Below are 27,451 nucleotides of genomic sequence, written 5' to 3' on the forward strand. Positions count from 1 at the left end.
ATATTGCATTACAATATTAACATAAACTCTTTATTCTGCGCAGTAGACACGTCTCTGCATAAGCTAAGCCTCTTCTTGGTACATTTTTGCACCAGCTGCAGATAACACTCTTGTTGAATTTCTAGATTGTTCAGTAAAGGTCAACATTCATCAAGCATTTTATCTACCACGCTTGAAAAAAAATTTCCTCTAGCTGCTCTGAAAATGTGAGTGTTATTCTTTTCTCTGAAATCCCAGCCATTTGTTATTTGCAGGCACAGTCTGGAAAGGAAGGAAGGATAAGGAGACAGTGGGAGTGAATCAATATTTTACTGCAGTGACACTCCTGTGGTATTCGAGCTAGCCAGTTTTACTCATAACCTTCTGATTGCTGTGCTATCCATCACAGTTGCTCAGGAGTGAAAGGCTGCTGCTGCTTTGCTGGTAGTTCATGGGATGTAGCACAGATGAGAGAACAGGTAGATCTTTATGCCAGCTCTATTTGCTTTGACAGTTTATAGCTCCACCACCTTCACCACCTAAGTGATACTGTGATACCAAAAAACAGGCATGCGAGGGGTGGACCTGCGTACCAGGCAAGACAAGATAACCTCCTTCTTATAGTGTCTCTTTTCTTCTTCTCTCTTGCAGAAAGAATGCCTGCCTTCAGACATCTTGGGAGCCCTAGGACTTCAGACCTTGGAAATTTTATAGGTCTGCTAATCTGAGCTACTATGGAGGCCTTTGCATATGTACATTCAGATGACACACAGATGTAATTCTGTTTTTAAAACAGCATGAAAGGAGACATGTCAGTGGTGCAAGGAAATCAGGTGGAAGCTGAAGAGCTAGACTACCTTCTCCTGCCTCAGGTAACCAGACAGTATCACCAAGGTTGGAAGAGACCTCAAAGATCATCAAGTCCAACCTGTCATCAGTAGACCATGGCACTAAGTGCCATGTCCAATCCCCTCTTGAACACCTCCAGGGATGGTGACTCCACCACCTCCCTGGGCAGCCCATTCCAATGACGAATGACTCTCTCGGTGAAGAACTTTCTCCTCACCTTGAGCCTAAACTTCCCCTGGTGCAGCTTGAGACTGTGTCCTCTTGTTCTGGTGCTGGTTGCCTGAGAGAAGAGACCAACCCCCTCCTGGCTACAGTCCCCCTTCAGGTAGTTGTAGGCAGCAATGAGGTCTCCCCTGAGCCTCCTCTTCTCCAGGCTAAACAACCCCAGCTCCCTCAGCCTCTCCTCACAGGGCTGTGCTCGAGGCCTCTCCCCAGCCTCGTTGCCCTTCTCTGGACACATTCAAGTGTCTCGATGTCCTTCTTAAAATGAGGGGCCCAGAACTGGACACAGGACTCAAGGTGTGGCCTAACCAGAGAGCAGCAATATGAAGACCATAAAATATTCACAGTTATATGTCCCAATTACTAGGCCAAATTTTATATCTCTTGTCCTTAAATTTGGGGACAAAACCTGAATGTCTTGATTAAAAAAGAAAATAAAATAGAATTTTAAATGCAAACCTAATCTGAGAAACAGTTTTCCTGCTGGGATGTTTCTGAGCTGGGTTCTGTTGCTGAGGAATTAAGAAAAGCTTCAAGTCTCACATTTTGTTTCACGTTGTCAGTGCTTCAATGACTTATTGCTCTGTTCCATTCATAAGATTATGCCATATACAGTCATGTAGCATTTGTCCAGAAGTTAACATGTCCTTTCATTACTAAAAATCTAGGTCTGGAATGGAATGAAGTCAAATACAGGAAGGAAATCATTATGGAAACTGTAAGAATTTGAGACCACAGCTATCATCAGACACAACAAAACATTTCCTCCTTTTATTGGAAGGCAAGTAGTGACTGATCAGACAAAAAAAAAAATGCCAAGAAATAGTTCAGGAAGGTATTTGGCTTCTGAAAGCTAATTCTACCATGGGAATCCTTGCCAGACAGAAGCAGAGTATCACTTCATGATCTTTTTTTTTTTCTCTTACATGTAGAGAAGTTCTAGATGTATAAAGGATAAACCTTTGTAGCTCAGGCTGTTGCTGTCTGTTTCGAGGGATCCTACTGAATATCTTCACACCCTCAAAAGCTCCCTTATTAAAAGAAAGATAAGCTCTTTTAATAAAAGAAAGATAACCTCCAAAGAACATTGATAAACTGGTTGGTTTTGTGTTGTTTTGGTTTGGTTTTTTCCTTCCTTTAAGTAGAGATGATTATGATGAATACACCTGATTACATTATCTGGGTCGAGGAATTTTAAGATAAACTCAGGTTCCAGAGAAAATCAAGCTATGCACAAGCTGAAATAGCTTTCAAATAAATCATGTGAAAGACAAATAGAGTTCCACATGTGATGCTTATGCAGTGAATTTTCCAAGTCACTTGGAGACATTTAAGTGTGTCACTGAGTACATGTGTTTAACCTCTGCATGATGAGTGTTGCTTGCAGCTGGAAATGATGCAGTCATGCATAAAATATTTGCATATCTAGAGCATATTCATAAATGCCTTTAATGAAGCCATTTCCAAAAGTTTATTGTAATTTGAAATCTAAGCTAAAATGATTTATTGTGCATGAGTATCAAAATAACAACAGTGTTCTTTTGCTGGTGTGACAGAACAAACAGCCAGAAGTACAAATATAGAATATTTATTGCACAAGAAGAAGAAAATGTGTGGAACATGAATAACTTATTGAGAAACTGTCAGCATAAGGGAAAGCTAAGAAACATGAAGCATCTCAGCTGTTCCTAACTGTGATTTCAGTGGAAGCCAGCTTTCTTCTGAATAGAGATGGTGGATATTTTTTTCCTGCATCTTTCTATCTTAAAATTACCTTGAAAACTAATTCCAATTTACTCAGTTAATATTTGGGGAGATCACCTTTTTATGGAAGAAGTTTAGGGCTAAATCTGTCAAGAGTAGGCTGCTGGCTAGCACAAAACTTAAAGGCATCCTGCCAGCTAGAAGGAATTCTTGCTCCAAGATTAGGCACATCTCTTCCTTAACAAATGGAGGGGAAGAGCTAAGTCAGCTCAGAGTAATGTCACTGGAGACCAGCAAGCTGAACTCTTCCAGAGAAAAGCAGCAAGATGTCAGCTGTATCCCATAGAGTAAGGCGTTTAACTCTGCTTGGGTTTCTCCACTGTGAATCTGGTCTTTGAATTAAGCATCTCCAAACAAGCCAAAGGAAATCCCATCCCAATTTTTAAAGCATTTGCCTGAGTGGGGACCTGTTTTCACAAATCTCTTTTGTTTTAGATGGAGAACGTTTTTCTTTGGCTTCCAGGTTCTTTTACCTCTGTGTTGTTTTTCTTTTTATGGTGTTTGTGTGTATGGCTGGTGGTTTTTTTTTGTTTTTTAATTAATATATATTGCATGCTTTGAGGGATGGGAAGAAGAGTGCAGCTGATCAATCAACTTGATAGCTAGATACTCCTTGACAGAGGAGAGAGGGATGTTCAAGTTCCTGGTGCAACAAACATTTACTCTACGTGTGCAGAGAAGTACTTCAGCAGGAGAAGCTGGTACCTGAAGGAAGAAATTTTTCATAGAAAGAAATTCTTCTTTTAGGAGGAAATTCTTCATAGAGAGAGTGATTGGCCAGTGGAATGGGCTGCCTGGGGCGGTGGTGGAGTCACCATCACTGGAGCTGTTTAGGAGGAGACTTGATGGGGTGCTTTAGTTGATTAGATAGTGTTGGATGATGGGTTGGACACGATCTCGAAGGTCTCTTCCAACCTGCTCTGGTCTATCCTATCCTATCCATCATAAACTGCCAGGATCACTGAGTCAACCAAGTAAATTAGCACAACCCCTATTCAAACACAGAACCATATAGATATGCAGACAGAATATCAAGCCAAGAGACCTCTGAGTATCATCTTCCTCCATGTCTCAATGTACAGGATAAAATAACAAGAAGTACTTCTGTCTTTTCATGGAAGATGTCATTGCCTGATGAGAACAACTTTATCAAGAGGAATAAAAGGAAAATGTAAACCCAGCAAAATCCTTTACCCTGTATGCTTCTTAGAGGAAGCATAGAAAAAGCAGCCACAGGTGCAGAATGGCAGAGAGATTGTCAGCTGGTCAAGGTTCAATCCACTGCAAAGACAGACAAGAGAAGCCAGAGTGAGGAATCTCTGCTCAAGCAAACATCTCACATGGAGAGGCAGCACTCTCCTGCTATGGCACAACAGAGTAAATATAATAATGTTTGTGTCAGCATGCAGTTGGAAGAGCATCTTGTTTAACACAGACTATGTATGTCGGTGGAAAGTATTTCCAGCAGGAAGCCCAAATGCTAGATAGATGTAATTTCACCCAGTTCTAAACTATTGGAGGTTTACTGCCAGTCTAAACCTAAAACCCAAGAGTCCATGTTTAACATTTTTAAGACAATGGTCACAAAACAATGACTGTTTAGCCCTATTGACAAAGACTGGAAGCCACTGGGAAGGTCGTGCAGATCTGTGTATCCCTGAGGGCACACAGACTGCTCATTAAATCTGCTTGGTCGTCTCACTTCTGCATTGAACTTAAACTATTGAAACAAACAAACAAACCAAGGTAGTCAGCCTCTGAAAACAAGTAACACTCCTGCTCAGAGGATGTTTAACAGGGAGTTATTCCAACCTGCTCTTTCTCCCACACACCCTCTATAGAAGGAAATAGTTATGGAAGAAACAAGCTGAGAAAGATCACAAAGATCTTGCCACATCAATTTCCTGGTGTTATTCAATAGAGGAAGAGGCAAAAGTTCTTTCCTCAAATTCCTTTGCCCATGTAAACAAGGGGAAGAATATTGTCTTTTGTCAACATTTTGTTTTGCTTGTCTGCTGCTCTGTGTTCTGTGAGGATGCAATTTATTAATCATGGCTGTGGTGTGTTCTGTAACAAAAAAAATGGTCCTTTGGGACCATATTTGTAGGATGTGCTGAAATGTATTGTTTGCTAAGTGACCTTATCTATAATTCAGAGAGCTTTTGTATGCTCTAAAGACCATTTGGCAATCTCTGTGCAAGGAAGTAATTTAGTTATCTGGCTGCATTAAGGATGAAATCAATTTAAGATGAATTAGAACTTCCAGAAAAATTATATGGGGGAAAAAAAAAGCCCAACCAATGAGATTTCTTGGCTTTGTGAGAAGTAATTAGCCAGTGCCACAAGAACCTTGGCAAACATGCACTTGGATATCCTTTAGTGGATCTAGAGGAGCAATTTAAGAAAGTAGTGTCCCCAGCTTTCCATTCCTATCTCTTGTTGTTGCTCTCTCAATAGTTTAGCTGTGCATGTACAGTAGCAAGTACTAGAAGCCTGATTCAGTGACAACAGTCAGATTAATTTAAATCCCTGCTTTAGACTATTCAGGGGGCAGAGAGCAAATGACTTTCAAATGATGTGAGTCTTCATTTGTCCTGCTCTCTTCTTGTTGCTCCATGGCCATAAAAATGTTTTAGAGAGGATGTTGCAACCCGAGTACCCAAAAGAAGGCAAAGCTCCAGCTGAGACTAACTTCAGTTCCAGAAGGTTCAGGTTGATAGCATGAACTTAGAGACTGGTTATAGGGCACACAATGCTTAAGCTTTTGCTCGGTGGTGATACAGTTCACAAGCATTTATTTCAAGCCATTGGCAAGATAGTAATAAATCTGTGCAATTTTATTTCCAGCTCAATAGGATGCAGGACGTTGGACCTTGCTAAGCTGTTTAATGTATGTAACATGACACACCATGAGAAAAATGATCCATTAGTGAGCTGAGTGACAAAAAAAAAAGAAGTTTCCCTAAAAAAAAAATATCCTTAAGGACATGCCAAGATCATTTGCATTTATTTTAATGATAACCAAATGGTGTTCTAACTAAAGATGTTAATAATTACGATGAGCAATAAACTTCCAGCAAGAGTTAAACTTCCTGGCAGGCTTTATTCTGCTGCAATGTTCTGTTTGCCATAATTCCATAACCCCTTCCCTTCAATAAATGTCAACCACTTTGTTTTATTTTTTTCTCATTTCTTCAATGCCCAAGCTGTGAAGAGAGACAGAGCATGAAAGTTGTCAGGGATATATCACGTTTTGCATTCACATGCTCATGGTTTTTGTTAGGGTGACTGAAAGGCCAGAGAAGATGCTGCAGAAAGACTTTCAAGCAACAATAAATGTGGAATTTGTTATCCAACTCAAAAGCTTTAACTCTGGTAGAGGACTAAGAGTAGTATTTCCACAATAAATACTCTAGTTTTGATGGTACTTTCTCTGGAAACCACCAGTGGGGAAGTGGGGGGGGATTTGATGACAACATAGGTTTTTAAAATGCTATAAACTTATCTAATGGCAGAAGATGATGACAGATTTCCAAGGTCACCAACCAGTCAAGAGCTGCTGCAGACTGATGAAAAACCTCCATTGCTTTTACTCAGAAGCTCAATTACTTACTGAGAAGGTCTGTGAGATAGTCTGACACAAAGGAACAGCCTCAACAGCCTTTCCCCTCGACTGCCCTTTCGAAGGTAGAAAACCACACTAAAACAGGAGCACTGTGGTAGATCCACATCATCTGCAGGGATCTCTCTATCCATAACCATTTGGCTTTCAGCGCTCCTCTCTGTAGCTGGTTAGAGAATGTGGGACCAGTTTTCTTTTTACACAGTACCAGAGACAATTTTGAAGGCCACGTGATTTGTAAGCATCACAAAATGATGGAATCATAATGACTTAATCCATCTCCTACCAAGAAAACTGAAGGACTCTCAAATCTCTGGAGCTGAAGTTGAAAGAGTGTGTGATGAAGTCACAGAAAGCACCAGGCATGGTCAGTGCTTGCCCCTTGCCGCTCAGTGTTTGATATGGAACAATCAGGAAAAGGCAAACGGTCTCGAATTTCTGTGGGTACTTCCACAGTTATTGACACAGAACCTCTACCTGCAGCTTAGCTTTTGTGAAAAAGATGGAAGTGGCCCTAAAGAATCCCTTGCCCTATACATTTTGGAAGAAACTAAGCAAATGTGCTGTTTTGCACAAGCTTGAACTGGGGTCCATACAAATAATGAATGGCAAATTGTAATGACTCAAATTGGGTTAATCAGCAAAGGTGTCCCTGAGTGTCTTCCTCCTAAGGTCAAGAGTGAAAGACATAAGTGAAGCTGATAAACTTTTGATCCTTGAGCCAGCTTCAGCAGTAATTCCAGAGGCAGTGGCAGAAAATATAAACACCTTACACATTCAAGAACAGCCAGAAACCAAATCTGCTCGGCCACCACACATTTCTCTCTTGTCTGTTGAAGACTTAGCAACCTAAATTACCCTTGAAATTACTCTAGTTCCAGTCATATGCTTTTCTGAGCTGTATTTTTAGACAACTTCATAGGAGTAGTAAAAAAAAAAGCCCAACTTATTCCAGACAAGGGCTTAGCTTGGGTTTATTTTAACATATAATTTGTAAAAGTTTGTAATAAACATGCCTCACTGAGACTGGCAGAAATTACAGGCAGGAAAACACCACTGCTAACTTTGGGCTACTTGCTTTGATTCAAACCTCATTGTGTTATGCGAGCTTCAGAACTGCAGCGAAGGGATGATGCGTTGTGTAACTAAGACCAGAATTTCCAAAGTGGCCTCATCTATTTAGAAACCCTCTTTTGATTAAGGATTTGGACTTCCAACATAAATATTCACCAGAGGGCTGATGCTTAGATCAGGAAGTAAACTAACAGCCTTTCATTCAGATAGGAAGAAATATGCAATGCATAATTTAAGACCTTAGGCTTGAGCTGGCGTCCCGTTATACACCCACCCAAGTCAATGAAATGTTAGGGTGTACAGGAAGTACTAAGAGAAGTCTTACAAATAAACACTTAGTGAATATTTATATAAACATCATAAACAGAGGGGAAAAAAACCCCACCCCCCCAGTATTCATGCTGGTGGTCAGGCTGAAATGATTACTCTCCTCAGGCCAGTTGTTACATCCTTGAGGATAATAGGGCCATCATTATTTTCAACTTGTGGTGAGAGATAGATTTCCCTGTTAGTCACACAAACAGAAAGCAAGTCTGTAATCTCAGCTTAGCTGTATTTGGAAACTGGGCTTGTTTGTAAACGCAGAGAGGAAACCAGGCAGGAACCTATTTACCAAGCTTCTCTGTAGAAGCATTCAGTTTTTCCAAGGTTACTCTCTTTCTCCACGCTGCCCAAGCTTCTCTGCACTGAATAAAGTTTTTTAATCCTTCCAATACCACTTTATCCTAAAGGTCTTTTCCAGCTGAAATGATTCCATGATCATTGGTACAATTGAGGTGCTGAAAAATTAAGGGATGCAGCACAGCATCACCAAGGATAGAAGAGACCTCAGAGATCATCAAGTCCAACCTGTCACCCAACACCTCATGACTAATAAACCATGGCACCAAGTGCCATGTCCAATCCCCTCTTGAACACCTCCAGGGATGGTGACTCTATCACCTCCCTAGGCAGTCCCTTCCAACAGCTAACAACTCTCTGTGAAGAACTTTCTCCTCACCTTGAGTCTAAGCTTCCCCTGGTGCAGCTTGAGACTGTGTCCTCTTGTTCTAGTGCTGGTTGCCTGGGAGAAGAGACCAACCCACTCCTGACTACAACCACCCTTGAGGTAGTTGTAGACAGCAATAAGATGTCCCCTGAGCCTCCTCTTCTCCAGGCTAAACAAAGTGTGTGTTAGAAGCTGCTGTGATATTGCACTTTGTGCAAGTGTCTGTTCTGCTTTATTATTTAAGACAGAGATAATTGGGTCAGCATTGCTCATCATGACATTGTTTGAGACACTGAGCAAGCTCAGGATGGGAGGATTCATTGCTCATCGCTCTGAAGAGAGATAACACTTTAAATAATTTAAAGCTTTCTTGTTCTGCCACAATCAAACTCAATCTATTATTTAACTGTCCAGGAAGCTGCAGTCCAAAGATGATGGACAATCTTCAGTTAAATGGAGGGGGAAAAAAAAAAGTTGTTGGCATAAATCAAATCAATACATTTAGCTACAATAAATGCTGGCATTTTAATAATGCTTGGGGAGTCTTGTGTTTATAGATGATTTTTTTTTTTCAGCACAAAGTATGTAAGCAATGAAAACAAAACCTTGATTATTCAACATACAAAAGCCAATTTTAGAGCTATAGCAGATGAAGAGTGCCAGAGCCAGAAGAAAGTGAGTATTTTTTAAGAGCTATGTGATCACATAATTAAATTGAGTGGATTAAACACAAACTTTCAGGTCAGTTAGATTCTGTGCTCATTGACAGTGGAGAAATAAAGAAATTTCTGTTTCCCTCCATGTACACACTGGTTGGAAAAAAACATTTATTAATGTTGAAATTAATAGCATCACAACCATACACTCAGCAAGCCCCAAACTATAACATGACTGGAATGATCAGTTTACACATAATGAAGTGATTATGGGGGCAAACAGAACAGGGGTTCTTCCAAATTGCTGAAACACTACAAGTATTGCCTTGTTAATATTTGTCTCAGGCATGACCAAACCAGCAACATGGAAGAATGGCAGGAAAGAGAGTGGGAAGAAGAGGGCATGACTGACCTTTTCATGTTTGCAGTGCTTGACAAAGCTGGAAATAGTTCCACGTTCTGAGTCCAGTTCTGGTGTTCCAGTCCTAAGAAGGACACAGAGCTGTTGTAGTGAGTCCAGAGCAGGGCCACAAAGATGATCCAAGGGCTGGAGCACCTCTGATATGAGAATGGGCTGTGGGGGCTGGAGTTGTTCAACCTAGGAAAGAAACAACTTGGGGTTAGTGGGGATCTTATTGCTGCCGTCCAATACCTGAAGGGATCCTTGAGAAAGGCTGGAGAGGAACTTTTCCTAAGGGTGTCTCGCAACAGCACAAGGAGGAATGGTTTTAAGCTGAGGGAGAGTAGGGACACTCTGAATCTTAGGAAGAAGTTCCTCAGTATGAAGGCGGTGAAACTCTGGAATAGGTTTCCCAGGGTCGTGGATGCCTCCTCCCTGGGATTGTTCAAGGCCACGTTGGATGAGACCTCGAGCAGTGAGTCCAGCTGAGAGGCATCCCTGCCTGTGGTGATTAGGCTGGAGCAGATGATCTCTGAGGTCTCTTCCAGCCTGAGCCATTCTACCATTCTATGATTCTTCAAGTCATAGTCTCAATATACTTTCACTTTGTAGAAACTGCTTTAGTGGCTTCAGTTTAAACTTTACCTACAAAACATCAGTATCTCAAAAAAAGAGAGTCTTCCAAAATAACTGCTGGCCAAAGGCTCGGGGCAATCAAGGCATTAAACACAAGAGGGATGACCTCCTCTCTTCCCCAGAAGGACTCCTGGTATGCCAGCAATGAAGTGAAAGGGGACATGTTTGGGCTAGCACCACCCAGTCTGCCAATAAAGAAGTCTTCAGGAATAGCAAATCAAGTTCATACAAATTTCCCACTCTTCCAAAACCACTTTCCCACCAGGCAGAAGAGATCACAAAGTTAAACAGCATTCCCTCCTTCTCACATCTCTTCAGTTTGCAAGCACTGTGCCTGTCATAACGGTCCCAGGAGGTTTCCTGAACCATAATGTCTCATCTCTGCAAGCAGCTGCTTCCTTTTTGCATCAGAGTTCTTGGAGACTTGCTTCACTTAGCAAAATTAAACCACTGACAAGGTGGTAAATAATTAACTTCAATCGGGAAGATGAAATCCCACTGCAGATGGACAGGTTTGCTTAACCTACAAAATAATGCTGGGACAACTACAGTTTTGGCAAGATTCTAAAGGGTAACAAAACTTGTCTGCTCATGGTTTCTCCTGATTTGCTTACTTTGGGGCTATAGCTGACCCTCACTATGCACATTAGTTCTGTTACTGTTAACAGGAGTTAAATACACAGACATCTAAGAGAGGCTTGACCATTTACTCCCAGTGTTCCAAGGTCAACCAAAGTCTGGACCTTTTACTTTCTTTATGCTTTGCTAATTGACAACAAAGCTTATGCAAGACATCCTTGGGGAACATGGGGTCTGAGGTTTTTACAGTCCACAAGGCTAAAATTCAAATATGAACCACAGCTGTTTGGACAGGAGTCTTGGACCTCCTTGTTTTGAACTATAGTGACCTGCTCAGCCATATCAACAGGGGAAACTCTGAAATCCCTGCCCAGATAATGACTAGGATGTGAAAATTGCCTGGCAGGCAGACCTGGGTAAAGTTACCAGTTGAGAGTGCTCTGGGATTTGCAGGTGGAAGGGTTGGTCTTTCTTTTCCTCCCTACTTCATTTCCATGCACATCATTTCATGCATATATATCAATGCATAAGTGCAAATCTGAATCTGTGTGCACCATCCAACCAGCTGACCCTATGTTCTCCTTGCAGATGGTGGAGTTTCTCCCTTCTGCCAAGTACAGGTATTTTTATGAGCCCCTGGTAGGAGGTAAAACAAGAAAGGAAACAGAGTGTGGGCTAAAGTGGTCATTCAGTACAACTAGTGATAGACCTCCAGTGCCCTAACACTTCTGAATACATTATGTACCCCCTTGGCACTGAGTGTATTTTGAAGTATGAAATACCTATAAAAGCACCACTTAAACCTTCCCTTTGATTTAACTGCAATTACCTGAATGTTTAGAGTAACAGAAGTGAGTAATCTGGCAGAGCTGAGACAGGACATGACATGCTGGATAAGAGTTAATTTACTTAAATGGACTGGCAGTCCACCTTCCAGTGGTCTTTCTTGTTGCTTCTATGATTCGTTGTGACCTGGATCAGGTGATAATCTCAGTGGAGTCTCCTTGGTTGATTGTGCTCTTCTTGAAGTCAATGATAGACCATCTCATACCCCTTCACACTTAGAATCCAATTCTATTATCATCTTCTGTACAAAAAATTGATATCTATTGTGCTCAGCCTGGAGAAGAGGAGACTCAGGGGTGACCTTATCACTCTCTACAACTACCTGAAGGGAGGTTGTAGACAGGCTGATGATGGTCTCTTCTCCCAGGCACCCAGTACCAGAACAAGAGGACACAGTCTCAGGCTGCGCCAGGGGAGGTTCAGGTTGGATGTTAGGAAGTTCTATACAGAAAGAGTGATTGCCCATTGGAATGGGCTGCCTGGGGAGGTGGTGGAGTCGCCGTCATTGAAGGTGTTTAGAAGGAGACTTGATGGGGTGCTTGGTGCCATGGGTTAGCTGTTTGGGTGGGTTGGATTGGTTGATGGGTTGGACACGATGATCTTGAAGGTCTCTTCCAACCTGGTTTATTCTTATTCTTATTCTTATTCTTATTCTTATTCTTATTCTTATTCTTATTCTTATTCTTATTCTTATTCTTATTCTTATTCTTATTCTTATTCTTATTCTTATTCTTATTCTTATTCTTATTCATGCCTGGCTGCAGAAAGACAAAGAATATCTTAATCTGTTTTCAGTATCTGACTCCCCAGAATCTTTTTGCTGTGGCAAAGCACTTCAAATCCTTAAGAACAACTGTGGAAAAAGCCTGCAATTCTTGGTGCTGTGATATAATGAATATCTTGGTGCATCCAAGATAATAGGAATTCGAGCATTCATGCTTGTTATGAAGTATAGCAAGCAAAGGCTAAGTAAATCCTGTTTGTTTTAATATGGAAATCATTTTGACTGCATCTTTGGCTTTGTATGACATGGAAACTGGTGGTTGTTTATGCTTTGCTACTTTTTTTTTTGGGTCTCCATTAAAATCCCACATGAGAAACAATTTCTTTTTTTCTCTGGGAACAAAATGTTACTTTTTTTGGGACCGAGTTCTAATTAGTTGGGTCGTAGGTCTGTTTCTTTTCAGCTGGGAAAAGGCAATGCATATAAAATCCAGATGGATAGCACATGATGCTGGAACCAGCCCCAGCCGATCAGCCACGTCACTTGATTAAAAGAAACCTATAAGTATTTAAGTGAAAAACCAAACCCAGCAAGATAGCAAGAGCAGCAAACTGGCTGCAAGATGGGATTTCATCATAGCCTTAAGACTGCTTTTCTTTTGCTGGTTGGCCTTCCCACACCTTATTGAAAGTTAACCTGCAGTCATATTTAATTTAAGCTCATGTAGGATTTGTGATTAAGACCCCAAATACCAACGGTGGAACACATGTGGTAAGCGGGATGGGGAGGAAATTTATCATCAGACTACATGAGGCCACAAGGACCACAGCTTTAGGGCAACAGGCTCTTTGAAAGGACTCAGCTGAGAGAAATCATGGAATTGTTTTGGTTGGAAGAGACCTTTAAGATCATCGAGTCCAACTGTTAACCCAGCACTGCCAGGTCACCGCTAAACCATCTCCCTCAGCACCACATCTACACAGCTTTGAAATACCCTCGGGGATGGGAACTCCACCACTGCCCTGGGCAGCTTGTTTCAGGGCTTGACAACCCTTTTCACAAGAGAAACCCATCCTGGCATGAACTGTAATATCACAGACCAATTCTTTTGTATGGGATTTGTTTGTGACCAAGCAGACTTTCAGAGCACAAGTACACACACATCAGGGCAATTACTCACAGCCTTGCTGTGCGCTGAAGCTCCTGGGCTCTCACCAGATCCGAGAGTGAGGTTTTTGGAGAGGTCTAATGCAGGCTGTGAAGGAACCTGAAAGAGAGGCAAACAGGCCTTGTGAAGGGATGGAGCAGCATCTGGAATCCCTATGGACAACTGCAGGAATGTTTATTATTCTTTCTTTGTGATTTTGAGTGTGTGCTCTCTCCCTCTTCCTCTCTTCCTCTCCCTTTGTTATTTGTGTAGTGAAATTCCTCTAAGCATATAAAGTAAGTCATCTGGAATTGTGCAACTGCCTCTGCCAGGAAGCTGGAAAAGCCCTTCTCCTGTGCAGAGAGGAAAATATGGACTCATCTGAACTGTTCAGAAATCACAGCTATCCAGCACTTTTCTCTGAGTTACATTAGTATAGCAAAGAGCCGTGGCAAATAATTGGGCTCCTTACCATTAAAAATTCTGCTTTTAGCCTAAGGTGTCAAGTTTATTTAAAACTTGAGAAACAATTTGTACACTTTAAAGTAGAGCATGTGAAATGCATTAGAAAAGCCTCGGTGTCAAAGCTGTTTGTCCTGCCAGTGGGTGCAGAGAAGGCTAAAGGAAGTGAGTAAGTATAGAGGAGTGTCTTTACAGCCACATGGCTAGTGAAATTTTTCTATTTATTCTTTGGGGAAAAAGCAAAGTGGCTGCAGAGCTGCTGGTTGGATAGGTGCCGGTGCTGTTTTTATTGGCAGGCAAGCCTGAGTGGCTGAAAGGTGGTCATTAACACCCTGACACAAAGTGCTGACAGGGCGATTATAAGATTAACACCCTATGTTATATTAACAGTGTCAAAACCTCCCCTTACCTGTCAGTGAGAAACAGAGGCATGAGGGCAAACATTACAGACATGCTGAGATTATTTTTTTTGTTTAACATTCAAAAAGCCACACAGCTGCTCGCTGCCTCAGATTGGTTGCAATATCTCAATGACCTCTTAAAGTCCAATAAAAGGAAAGAAGATGTTTTCACCAAATAAAAAGATGAACAGACAAGTGAAGCTACCAGGCTTACTTCCTCTCTTGTTGATGGTTTTTAGACATGATCCTCCTGAGAGTGGGTCATTCACATCTATTACCACTAGACTTTTGGTTTGAGATCTCAGAAACTTAGGGGTTTTCTTCAGGATTCAATAAATTAGAATTGGAATTAACCAGGTTGGAAGAGACCTTTGAGATCATCAAGTGCAACATATCATCCAACACTATCTAATCAACTAAACCATGGCACCGAGCACCCCATCAAGTCTCTTCCTAAATACCTCCAGTGATGGTGACTCCACCACCTCCCTGGGCAGCCCATTCCAATGGCCAATCACTCTTTCTATGAAGAACTTCTTCCTGTGACACCGTGATACTGTGATACTAACATCCAGCCTAAACCTCCCCTGGGGCAGCTTGAGACAGTGTCCTCTTGTTCTGTTGCTGGTTGCCTGGGAGAAGAGACCAACCCCCACCTGGCTACAATCACCCTTCAGGTAGTTGTAGATGGAACTAAGGTCTCCCCTGAGCCCCCTCTTCTCCAGGCTAAACACCCCCAGCTCCCTCAAAGAAGACCAAGATACAACCAAAGCACCCAAAATGCCAGGAAGTGTTTGTGTTGCATAAGAAAAGTTCAGCAGATCTGGAGAGTGTTCAGAGAGCTGCAACACCACTGTACCACCATAGCTTAAACTTGACTGAAAGCCCTTAAAGTGCATGTAGTTAACTTAGGGCTTGTTACAAATTACTGAAGCACCCTCTGAAAAGATCAAATATCTCAGAAACAGATCCAAAAGAAATATTTAATAACTGAGCAAGGCTAAAGGATGGATTTATGGCTGCTGTTTCATTTGGGGGCTGTTGGAAGACAATGCATAAACCCTCACAAATGCTTTCAGAGCTTCTCTTAGATGCTCCCTGTGCCTGCAGAAAAGGGTTCATTAGAGCAGCTGATGAGAATTGCCAAAGGTAGGGAGTTTCCAATAAATCAGGTTCTAGTTTGAGGAACAACCTGCTAAAGTATTTGTATGTGTAATTTTATCAAGGCATCTGCTTTGGCTGAAGCCAAGGACTCCAGGGCAATTCTGAACTTTCAAGTCATCTATAGAATCGAGCATTTTCATCTACATGGCTTTCTTTTTCACTTAAAAAGAAAAGAGAAATAAAACCATGACATAATTCTGAGAAAATGATGTTTGATCATGTTTTATTAATGTTATTCACGCAGCTTTCCACGCTGACAAGAGTCTCAGAATATTTGCTGGAATGTTAGAAATGCCTTAAGAGATTTTTGGCATTTCACAAGATCCGAGTGATTACTCAAAACATGAACAGTCAGAAAAACATTGTGAAGATGGCCAGGTAATTGGCAGTCTACTTTATCACATCAGGTGGCCACTGAAAACCTGCTCAAGTAATGAGGTCTCATGTCTATTACAGCTTTCTGGCAATTTAAGTAGTATATAAAGGTTTTGTTTACCATAGGAAAGGCATTATGCTGGAATCCATTGACTTTAAAATGCTTAACTGCACTCTTTTAGCATTCTACAAAGGCATATTTCAATCTGCTTTAATTTCCTTTTATTAACAGCCCTGAACTACTTTGTGGGAACCCTGTGTCCCATTTATCTCCCCCTGGAAGTGAGAGAAACTTCTGTGACATAGGAAAGGGAATGGTCCACATTGGGAGTCAGTGACAGGCTCTTCAAGTGTTGCTTCTGCTGGGAAGTATTGAGAAGGGATTATGGTCTTGATAGAGCTAAAATCAGCAATCAGTGCATGCCACTGATTCACTGGCTCTGAGCTCTGAATGGAAGCAGAGCAACAGGCTGTATCTGCTAATCCTTATCCCTTTCTTTCTGCACATCTTCTATGTGACAAGTAGAGACCACAGGTCAACTTCTACCCCAGACCCTATTTCACAGCTGCAAATCAAGACACACTTTGACACAGCCAGGGTGGCAGTCAACAACAACAACAACAAAGCCACAACACAATGAAAGCCTCCAAATGGTTAATATACTATGAAATCATGTGTAGACATGGCAGTGGGAGGAGAACTACCTAAGACCTCCTTGACAAAGGGGTAAGACATAAAAGATGACCTTCTGTGACCACTACAGGGATCACTTTATCAGGATATAGTTGTGTCAGAACACAGAGCCTTGCCAAGTCAATCATGCTGAAGTGCCAGAAATTTTACTGTGGTCATTTGCAAGGGGTTTTGAATGACCAAGGTAAGGTTCATTCATTCATTTTTCTTCATATTTATGCTTTTTTCTTTTTAAATTTAGATTGAGTATAATGTTTCTCTCTGATAATCTTACAATGAGAACAGTTAGACATTGGAATAATCTCCCAAGAGGAGTAGTGGATCCCCCTACATTAGATAGTTTTAAGATTCAGCATGGCAGGGTGCTGGGCCAAGCTCATTTAAACTACACTGTCACCTGGAAAGGTTGGATCAGACCATCCTTGGGGTCCCTTCCAACCTGGCATTGTATGATTCTGTGTGAACACTATGAAGTGAACAGCTCACCCCCCCAGCTTATATTTGTGATTGGGATTGCCCCGACCCAGGTGCAAGACCTTTCACTTGGCCTTTACGAGGTTCACCTGTGCCCACTTTGCCCGGGTCAAAAGGCTCTATACACCAGGAAGGGAACAAAGCAAAAGTGTCTCTGGTAGCTCTGTTGGCTTCATTGCTATTGTTGCCATTTATTTGTTATCATTTGTCAAGATTTATGGCTGTTTAGAACAAAACAAGTACTGGTTTTGAAGGGCTGCTTCATGAAAGGAACAAGTTTCAACTTTATTCCCTGCTTTCATGCAATCAGAGGTTATGTTTATTTAGAAAGCTAACATTTATACAGATTATGCACTCCCAGTGGTTCCATGCCAAAAACCACATGACTAAAATGGGTCTTTCCATCACTCTTTCAGCTTTGACCTATGATTGTTTTTACAGGAACTGGATCTTTTAAGCAACAGGCTCTGGGTAGGGGACGGGGAAAGCACGGCACCTTGTGCAATGATTTGTACACAGTGGCTTCGGCACCAGGACGTGCAAAATGCATTTGAATCACTCAGCTGTCCAGACTGCCCCAAATACTGTTGGATTAGGGTACTCACCAGTGAGGGTGGGAAGGGTCATCAAGCAAAGCTGGATGATAGGGAGGAAAGCCATCAGTTTAAGGAAGCTGATTTTCTATGCAGTGTGAGACTTTGGATTGATTAAGCCATCCAACAAACTTCTCAAAGTATCCAAATCTGTGAGGGGAAAAAAACCCAAAACAATTAGAGACAGCAAATTAAGCTGTAAAGCTCATGTTATACCTATTCAGGCTGTAAATTTGCTTTTCTTGTACATGCTCCTCATCACCCTGCTCTTGAAAAGTGTGTGAAGCATTGCTGTTTCATAAGCGAACAAGGTTGTAAGGAATAAATGTCTGTCTCATGTTTGTGTCCAAGGGCATATTTAAAACTCTCTCAAACATCCACTTGCAGCAAAAAAGGGGAAATCATGATGCCCAGAAGGATCTATCTGCCCACTGTCTTTCTATCAACAGATTATCTTCAAGAGTAAATATCCCAGCCTGATAAATGCCCTGTTTATTGGCCAGCGAGTAGAAATCACAGAGAGTACTCAAGACCTCTGATTTTTCTCGGTGGAATCTCTTTCCTAGCAGACAATGCTTTTCCTACAGAACCATTCTACCAACAAAGAATGTGTGAGAAAAAAAAAATGTCCTTTTGCTTTCCAATATTTTTCCAGCCAAAAAGTAGTGACAAAGCTTAAGGATGTGAGTTTTTCCTCCCCTTCCACCTTCTCACACTTTCTAAATGTTTTCCAACTGGCAAAACAGTCAAGTGTTACTTTGTGTTCTTTCCTGCCTTGAGAAAGAGAGCGAGTTTAAAGCACAGGAAAGCCCTGTTTGAAAACAGTGCTGGTATTTCTCTGTTTTGAACTATTTTGGGGAGAAAAGGGTAGAATCAAATTACTTTTCTTTTCATAACTATGAAATGAAAGATTCATCAGCTCAGGAAACATTCTCCTCTGAAGCATCTTCCCCAGTTTACCAGAAATGTATTTTTAACTTGCAGTTATTTTTAACTCACCTTTTCCCTCACTCTTTATTTTAGCCAAGTCTGTCTTATGGAGTCACAGTCTCTCAACAGAGGGTTTTCATATTTTCCTTTAAATAAGCTGATTTGCATCAGCAAAGTGTTCATTAAAAAGGATTAAGCATGGTTAAGTGCCACGACCCCATGAAAGAAAATGAGGCTACACATCATGCACCTTGTCTCCATTGACACTGACAACCCAAGCATTGTAATTTGGGGGCTTTTTGCCTCCCACACATTAGGAAACCTAAAACTTTGATAATATAGCACAGATTACCACTTCAGCAGGTGAGTAAATAATCATCACTGACTTATTCCCTGCACAACATTTACCTCAGGGTTGTGCGTTCATGGCATAAACCACGCTGCAATTAGAGGACAGGAGGGCAGGGGGGCGGCCAGTTGGCTTTGCCTCCTGATCAGCCATTCTCACCTTTCCTTGTTGCTTCTCAAAGAAAGATTTAAGCACCTAACTCACTTTGTTTCATCCCTTTATCAATGGGTGTTTTGGACCTACAGATTCTTTGGGTGGCTGCAAGCACATAACATCTTTAGTGTTAAGTTTGGGACCACTGGTAGAGGCAACTGTGCCTCAGCCCTGCTCAGGAAAGACTTGCAGTGTGGCAAAGCTCCTTCAGACTCAAACAAGTGGAATGAAATCTTGATCTGGAAAGAGAGCAGTGATTCCTTTCCTCTCATCTCTCATACTTGGATTTTCATTGAGAAGGAGGTACTTGAACTCATTTCTATGAATCAGTTAGATGATAGGTTGGACACGGTGATCTCGAAGGTCTCTTCCAACATGGTTTATTCTATTCTATTCTATTCTGAGTTCTTCCCCTTTTAGAAGCAGAGGTAAAAAACACTGAAAGCAGGATCCAGAGGTGGCTGAACCTGCTCTGCACCTTTATAGAACATGCACAGCTGCCTCAAAGTGAGGCAAATGTAGCCACTGCTGTTTATTTGCTTGAGGTGCCTCATTTCATTGTGCAGGGTGACCCCTCTCCACTCTTTCATGTCAGTGCTGCAATTAACTGGCACGTTGCTATAAATGAAGATTTCTTTCCAAACAAAGAAGAGGAGGGCTCTGACTTTCAATCTATTCCTGATCATTGACAATCCTACAGAGTTTACTTAAGTGGTTGTAGGGTTTAGCAGCCTTTCATCCTGTAATTACACGTTGTGTCTCAAGAATTACATTAAAGCCAGGGATGGAAGCTTCTCAGAAGACTTAGTAAATAACTGAAATGTGTAAGACTCTCTTTATTCAGAAAATCTGCCTGGAAAGCTCATAAGAATAGGCTTTCCTGCAAGATTTTCTATACTTCCTACTTGAAGACAGGCTGGAAATCTGAGAAGGATCTTACTGTTCCAGCTAAAGTGGGTAGGTGCCAGGGTTTTAGGAGGTTGAGAGAGAGGCAAGAGGAGGAAAAGGGAGTGATGCTTTCTTTTTTTTTTTTTTTCCCTTCAGAAATCCAAGTTCATCTTGAGCTTTTGGAAGAAGTTAAGACTCACTTATGTTTTGTCTGAACAAATTTCTTCACTTTTATTTTGTCTAAACCATCTGGCTGAAGTACAGCGTGGGCTTGGCTTGCTTGAAAAGTCACGCTGAATTAAGAGGTCTATTCACAGAGCATAAGTTGCAGCCTGTTTGCAAATCTTTGCAAGAGCAGAAGAGAACCTCTTCTGCACTGTACAGAAGCCCAGCTCAGGCCATATTATTTGAGATACATGTCTGACCCAGTTCTGAAGGTGGGTTATACTTCCAGAATGACCTTCTGTCCAAGAACACCAGTCAATATCGATTTATTTTGATGTGAAGTGCTACATTTTCCAGAAGAAGAGACTTCATTTCTTCATGCTCACAAGAGGACACAGTCTCAAGCTGTGCCAGGGGAGGTTTAGGCTGGATGCTGGGAAGTTCTTAATAGAAAAAGTGATTGACCATTGGAATGTGCTGCCCAGGGAGGTGGTAGAGTCACCATCACTGGAAGTGTTTAGGAAGAGACTGGATGGGATGCTTGGTGCCATGGTTTAGTTGATCAGGTAGTGTTGGATGATAGGTTGGACTCAATGATCTCAAAGGTCTTTTTCAACCTGGTTAATTCTATTCTATTCTAAATTATTTTTTTTAAGGCATTGAGGTTCCCCTCATGACTGATAACCATGATCCAAAACTGGCTAAATCTTGAACAGGAGATCACCTGAAAAACTTATGCAGAAATTATGGCATAAAAGGCAATGGACCTGGCATGATTAAAAGACTCCAGCAGAGGAGCAGATGTGCAATTTGACTAAGTAAATAGGTATACGACCAGGTAATATTTCAACTACAAGCAAACCAGATCAGATCATGGATAATGGCCATGGATGTCTCAAGTGCAGAATTTAAGAAGCTGAGAAAGAAAATGGGAACTAAATAGCAAAGACTTTCTAAACCAGCTGTGTTTTCCCAACCAAACTTTGGAGCTAACTTTTCAACAGCAAGAAACAGAGGCCAAGGATGCACAATGCAGAGGAGGTCAGAACCACCATGGTTTTTCACAGAGAAGGGTGCCATGAGAACACAGGGTGTGAACACTCAGGACATCTCCCAGAAGTTCCAACCTGGTATGCTTTTGGTCCTCAGTTTAAGAAGGACATTAAGACTCTTGAACGTGTCCAGAGAAGGGCAATGAGGCTGGGGAGAGGCCTCAAGCACAAGCCCTATGAGGAGAGGCTGAGGGAGCTGGGGTTGTTTAGCCTGGAGAAGAGGAGGCTCAGGGGTAACCTTATTGCTGTCTACAACTACCTGAAGGGTGGTTGTAGCCAGGAGGGGGTTGGTCTCTTCTCCCAGGCAACCAGCACCAGAACAAGAGGACACAGTCCCAGGCTGCACCAGGGGAAGTATAGGCTGGAGGTGAGGAGAAAGTTCTGCACAGAGAGAGTTGTTAGCCATTGGAATGGGCTGCCAAAGGAAGTGGTGGAGCCACTGTCCCTGGAGATGTTCAAGAGGGGACTGGACATGGCACTTAGAATCTTGGAAAGGACCTCAAAGATCATCAAGTCCAACCTGTCACTCAAGACCTCATGACTATGAAACCATGGCACTATGATCTTTAAGACCAGGAAACTGGAGGGACCAACCCAACCAGTTGTTCAAATGTGGTCTTACAAATGTGAGACACACCTGCTTCCACCCCAAAAAGTGACATCAGTAGGACAGCAGCAAAACCATGAAAAAGGAAGAAAAAAGGTACTAGCCCTAAGGTTTTAATTTGGCTTCAGTGGGATTATGGTGCAAATGACATGAAAAATTGCTTCTACCAGCAATTCACTGCCAGTCATCTCCAGACCAGTGATGGGTTCTGCATTTTCCAGGTGCCTGGCTTGAAATAAGGGGGAAGAAATCTTTTTTGTTAGCTTGCTTCAATATCCTAAATGCTTCCTTTCTCAAAACCAAGGTGTCTCATGTCTGATGGCCGTGGCCAAAACTGTTTCAAGCAGAGCAGCTCTGTCCTATACTGTGCTACCAAGAATAAACACTGTATGAGGATAAGTGCCAAAAGAGAGAGAGAGAGAGAAAAAAAAATCCCTCCCTTTCATTTTTTTTTCTTTCCTTGCAAGGCCAAACATGCTGTCTTTGGACAGATTTCAATCCTGCTTTAATTCATTAAAAAAAAGAGTGAAACAAAATCACCATTTACATCCTTGACAGCTGGCAGGTTTTATGTGTTCTTACTGCTCCTGCCAAGTCTAAAAAAAAAAAAGAAGAGGAAAAAAAAAAAGTTTTCATTGAGCTCTGTCATGGATCTTTGGAGTGCTGGAAGTGTGAGAGATGTCAAAATGTACTCATAACAATGACATACAGTACCTGAAGGCAGGAACATATTATGCTAATGTATTGGTGTAAAGGAAGTTACAATCCTCCTTTTTACTCTGAAAAAAAAATAAGGGGGGGGTGGGGGGAAGAGAAAGAAAAACAACAAAAAGCTGCCATGACAACATCAGAAAACATACCAGTCCTGAAAGAGGGAGCATTTTGCTCTCTACAAAAGCCATCTGACATGTTCCAAGATCTTTCAGACTGCATTCCAGCATAGAGTAGGGGAAGATTAAAAAAAAAAGAAAGAAAAAAAAAATGTGGGGTTTTATTAGCATTTCTTGAGTCCTCTTCCTACTGTGAGATGACAACAGTCATGCAGTTCAGGTGCCAGGAAGGACTACCAACGTGCTATGGGTAGGTCCTGCGTCTGCTGCAGACCTCCTGATGTGGAGGAAGTCTACTTCCCACTGGGAATCAGGGCCCTAGACAGGAAGAGTTCCCACTCTTACGTGACAAAGTTTGCAGTGTGTCACAAAACATGGCACAAAATGGAAGGATCACAATGATTGTAGGGTAGCCACAAACAATACCCTGCAGCTCCTTCAGTGGAAGCAAGGAATGGAATAGTCTCCCACTTAAATTTTCTGCAGCTCTCCCATGGCCCTATAAAGAAAATAGCAAGAAAACACCTTCCAAATAAAAAGCAAACATGTAGCAGAGCCAAGGCATGATGCAAACCCTTTCTGCTTTATGCCACAAGGCATAGAGACGCTAGCCTAGATCACACTGCACAGAATAGATACGTTGCAGGCACACAATCCAACCCTCTGCATCTAAGCTGCAGCAAGTGTAGTTCTTTGGCAGAAAGGAGGTGCAGAGAAAAGCTTGGCAGGTAGCATCAAGAAAAGCCTGAGCTCTGTGGCAATAGGTAAAGTTATCTAGACAGCAGCTCAAGAGAAGCCCAGTTGACCCTTGAGTTTTGATAAAGTAGAAATTGGATCTGCTGATACTGCATTTCCTTGCCTCAGTGTCCACCTGAAAGGAAGAGCCAACGTACATTAAATCCACCTAGGCACAAATGTACAAAGCAAAGCTTTCCAATTCCACCCTGCACAGCTGTTTACATTAGAGAGACTGAAGAAAAAAGAAAAAGAGAAGACCCCTCATGATCCAGTGACGACCCATGAGTATGCCACCACTACCAGTTCCAGAGGCATTGGGGAGGGATCTGTTGCAGCTTTCAGGACTGAATCCTCAGGAAGGACTGAATCCTCACTCAGCCAGATCATTATTCCTGGCTTTAAGACAGTAAAGAGCTTATGGGCAGGAGGTGTTATTGACTGCCTACAGTGCATTTCAGAGAGCAGCAAGCTTGTCAGTCATTCACTTTTTGTATTACTTGACTAGGTCATTTTAATTTTCCTGTGGTTAGTTGTTGCAAAATCAGTGTTGTTCTATGATCAGCTACCTCTTATCTACAGCAGTGAGAATAGCTTGGGGTTGAGTCTTAAAGACCACAGCTATGACTAGTCTTGGCTCTGAAACTTGGAGACCCATAGGCACAGTCTTCTCTTACAAAATGCAATCATTATGGCATGCACATAGCCCTGAGCTATTTCACTTATTAAGCCAACAACTACTTAAAGTGGCAAGCTGCTCTTGGAAAAATCAACTTGCTGCTTTTTGCCTCTACAAGATCCCTTTTGATACACATAAATTTTCAGAAAATCTCAGCCTGGGGCAATTGTCTACCCTGAGATGCAGTTGTTAGAGGATAATAAGCAGACTCTCAGTTACATTTCTGTGCTCATCTTTACCCACAGTATCGTGGATGTGACAGGCAGAAATGATTTGTTCTTTGCAAGGGTTCCTTAGAAGAAATAAAAAACCCAAACCAACACACCACTGCTAACATGGCCCTCTATGATCAACAGAAATGCTAGCCTGGAAGAGCAGAAGTAGTGTGGTGCCTTTTACCAGAACTGGTTCTGGGAAGTTTGGAGATGAGGATGCCTAAGATGTAAGTAGATCAGACTTCACCATCTGCTGGTCACTCCCTGTGCTTGGCTCACAGCGCTCCTTGTGAAGTCCTCACACAGGTGTCTGTGACCATCTTGTGAAGCTGAGAGGATGAAAAGAAGCAGCAACAGAAATAGCCTAAGCTGGAAAAGCAAGGCTTCCTGACATGTATTGCTCCTTTCCCTTGCATTGCACTTATGAAACTTCTAAGTAGTAACAGGAGAATAACCAGGCTAAGAATATGAAGCTCCTCAGTGAAAGGAAATCTGAAGTATCACTATGAATCACTGACACTGATGATTCTTAACAGAATTACATCTGTGCCAAGCCAAGGTTCACCAAAAACCTTATGATCATGCCATTGTCACTGAGCAGGCACTGTCTATGCTATGGGTAAGGAGTCTGGGGAGTTGCTCCTATCCTTCCACACATCTGGGAAAGTGTCTTTTCAAAGAAGGTAAAATAAAGGTGGAAAAATATGGTGGCACTGTGTTGTGATGTTGTTCCAGGACTCTGACCCAACAGAGAGGTAAGCAACCTTCCCATTTCTTTCTGTATATTAAAATAATAAAAATACAGAAAAACAAAGGTATCTTTTAAACCACAATATAGATTTCAATCTCTTATAAGAAAGTAAACTGTGTCTTTGTACATCTTTTGGTTACTTGTAGATTCAGGGACAGGGTGACAGGTTATGATCATCAAATCCAACGTGGTGAATATAATAGAATAGAACAGAATAGATCAGGTTGGAAGAGACCCTTGAGATTGAGTCCAACCTACCATCCAACACTATCTAATCAACTAAACCATGGCACCAAGCACCCCATCCAGTCTCCTCCTAAACACCTCCAGTGATGGTGACTCCACCACCTCCCTGGGCAGGCCATTCCAAGGGCCAATCACTCTTTCTATGACGAACTTCTTCCTAACATCCAGCCTAAACCTCCCCTAGTGCATCTTGAGACTGTGTCCTCCTCTTCTGGTGCTGGTGCATACAAATGAACACCCAAAGAGTCTTTGTGTAAGGACAAAGCAGCCAACATGGGGTCCACACATCACCTCTCCAGTGCCTCTGTTTGTAACAGCATGTACACCAATTAGCCTTCCATTCCCTTTCCCTAGCAGGTTGCAGTCCAAGTCATGCTGAAGGCCAGCTGCCCTCTATGTGAAGCTCTGATGTATGCTTGGACATGTGCAAAGTGCTGGCAGAAGTGGGGGCTCTGAGAGCCTTCAAGATGAAAGGCACTTTCTGAAAGTACAAATACTTTCATTGCTGAGACAATGGGAAACTGTTTATTTTGTTAGATATCTTTTTCAAATCATTTAATTATCATATTAGTTGTTTTCATAGCTTATATGCTAAGGGCACAACTGTGTGACTGAATGAAAGATTGCCTTCTGCCAATTTCATTGTACAAACAGCCCCAAGCGCTCTCTGCTTTAAATATATAGCCAGAAGTGGGCTGAATGTGTGTGGGAAGTAGAGAGAGACTTTGGAAACAAAAGGAGCTCTTACCCAAGTTCTCTTTCTAAGACTTTCTTTCACACATTAGCATTTTCCACAGTAGCTGTGGAAGGCTGAAGATAAAAAAACACACCAAAGTGGCTCTGTACTCTGCTCAGTGCTGATCAAATTATTTCCCAGTTGTTTACAATCAATACAATTTTGCTTTGGATCTATCAAGCTGAACCTAGAAAAAGAATCAAGTGTGCAAAACTCTGATTGCACATCTGGGAAAGTTCTGCTTTTCCACAAGAAATCTATTGCAACCTTGGAGCACTGGGAGTGCCAAAATGCCTATCTGCACACCATATAAATGGTTCAGTTGCAAAACTGCTCACCTGTAGAACTTAAAACCATCAGGGCTGTAGAAAAATTATGTAGGGATATAAATAAATAGGTTTAAAAGATTTGCTATAAGCAATTTCTTGTTCATTAAGGTATTCTCCCTTTGGGTCAGAGTGTTAAAAAAATAATGTACAAGAATTCAGGACAGGAAAAAAAGCAGCTTTAGATGATGCACTCTGATACAGAACACCCCTTTTATGTCAAAATTATGTTCTCCTTTTCATCTCAAAACAAGAAACCACATTGTTTCAGCAGAGTAAGCATTTTGGTCACCATACAATTGCATTTTGCAAACCTGCAGTTTCTAGGTGAACAAGAGAAGATCAATCCTCTCCCTTTCTCCCCATCTGCTGCTATGTCCCCTGGCAGGAAAAGTATCTCCAATGTGCTGGAAAAACCTGTGACCATCATGTACTCTAGGCTCTATTCAGGAAGCCCTGAAGGGTGTCAGACTGGTGAGCTCCAGCTCCATACTCCCAGCCAGATGTTCCAGACAGGGACACAGGGTGTCACCACAACAGCTGGGGACCATAAGCCACCTGCACGGAAGCCGCTGTGCCACTCCCAGCAATCACAGCTGCAAGAGCATTGCTGTTTGCTGAGGTACTGAACTGTTCCTCATCCAGCTGTGCTCCACTGGACACTTCCACGTGAAGTGAAGGAGGACTGCTGCTGGCACATAGACCAGCTGACAACTGAAAATTGTCTCTACACACAGCCTTGACTGGACTCCGTGTCCTTCCTTTGACCCTCAGCTTCTTCCTCTGACTTTGAGTAGTTAAGTATAAGCTCTCCAAGCTATTTCAATATATCTTTCCCCCTATTTTCTTCCAGCAGAGAAGACGTTCCTCCTTTTCTACACACACACATGCACACACACTTGTATTTGTCTCTCTTCTGAAGAAGTGAACATACCTTGTGGGAGGCTGAGGAGTCTGAGCTCATTCAATGGGAAGGATGCATGAAGTACTCAGTACTGCTCAGGTAGCTTAGGAGAATAACCTCCTCACAGGTTATTGTAGAATTTGCTTTCCAATGTCTGAATAAAACACACCTGTGGAAAAAGCCTGATCCTGTACTAGGACTGCCTGCCAACTCTTCTAATATGGCTAGAAGGACAC

General features: G+C 42.0%; 2 long non-coding RNA genes across 2 annotated transcripts in view; one reads left to right on the forward strand and one right to left on the reverse strand.

Annotated features, from left to right (window-relative positions):
- Window positions 1-2,271, forward strand: part of LOC137448952 (uncharacterized) — a 48,038-nt gene extending 45,767 nt beyond the window's left edge. Inside the window, exons 11-12 of the long non-coding RNA XR_010989267.1 lie at window positions 631-851; window positions 1,719-2,271. This is a non-coding gene — a long non-coding RNA (uncharacterized lncRNA). The remainder of the gene's footprint in view (window positions 1-630; window positions 852-1,718) is intronic.
- Window positions 2,272-4,051: 1,780 nt separating this feature from the next.
- On the reverse strand, window positions 4,052-27,451 carry LOC137449015 (uncharacterized). The gene is made up of 5 exons (XR_010989292.1): window positions 27,246-27,451; window positions 17,662-17,799; window positions 13,520-13,606; window positions 9,567-9,752; window positions 4,052-4,095 (listed from the first exon to the last, which is right to left on the reverse strand). It is a non-coding gene; the product is annotated as an uncharacterized lncRNA (long non-coding RNA).

Source organism: Melanerpes formicivorus, unplaced genomic scaffold, assembly GCF_026170545.1.
Source record: "Melanerpes formicivorus ecotype bairdi unplaced genomic scaffold, bMelFor1.0.p_v2 SCAF_27, whole genome shotgun sequence".
Taxonomy (NCBI): Eukaryota; Metazoa; Chordata; class Aves; order Piciformes; family Picidae; genus Melanerpes; species Melanerpes formicivorus.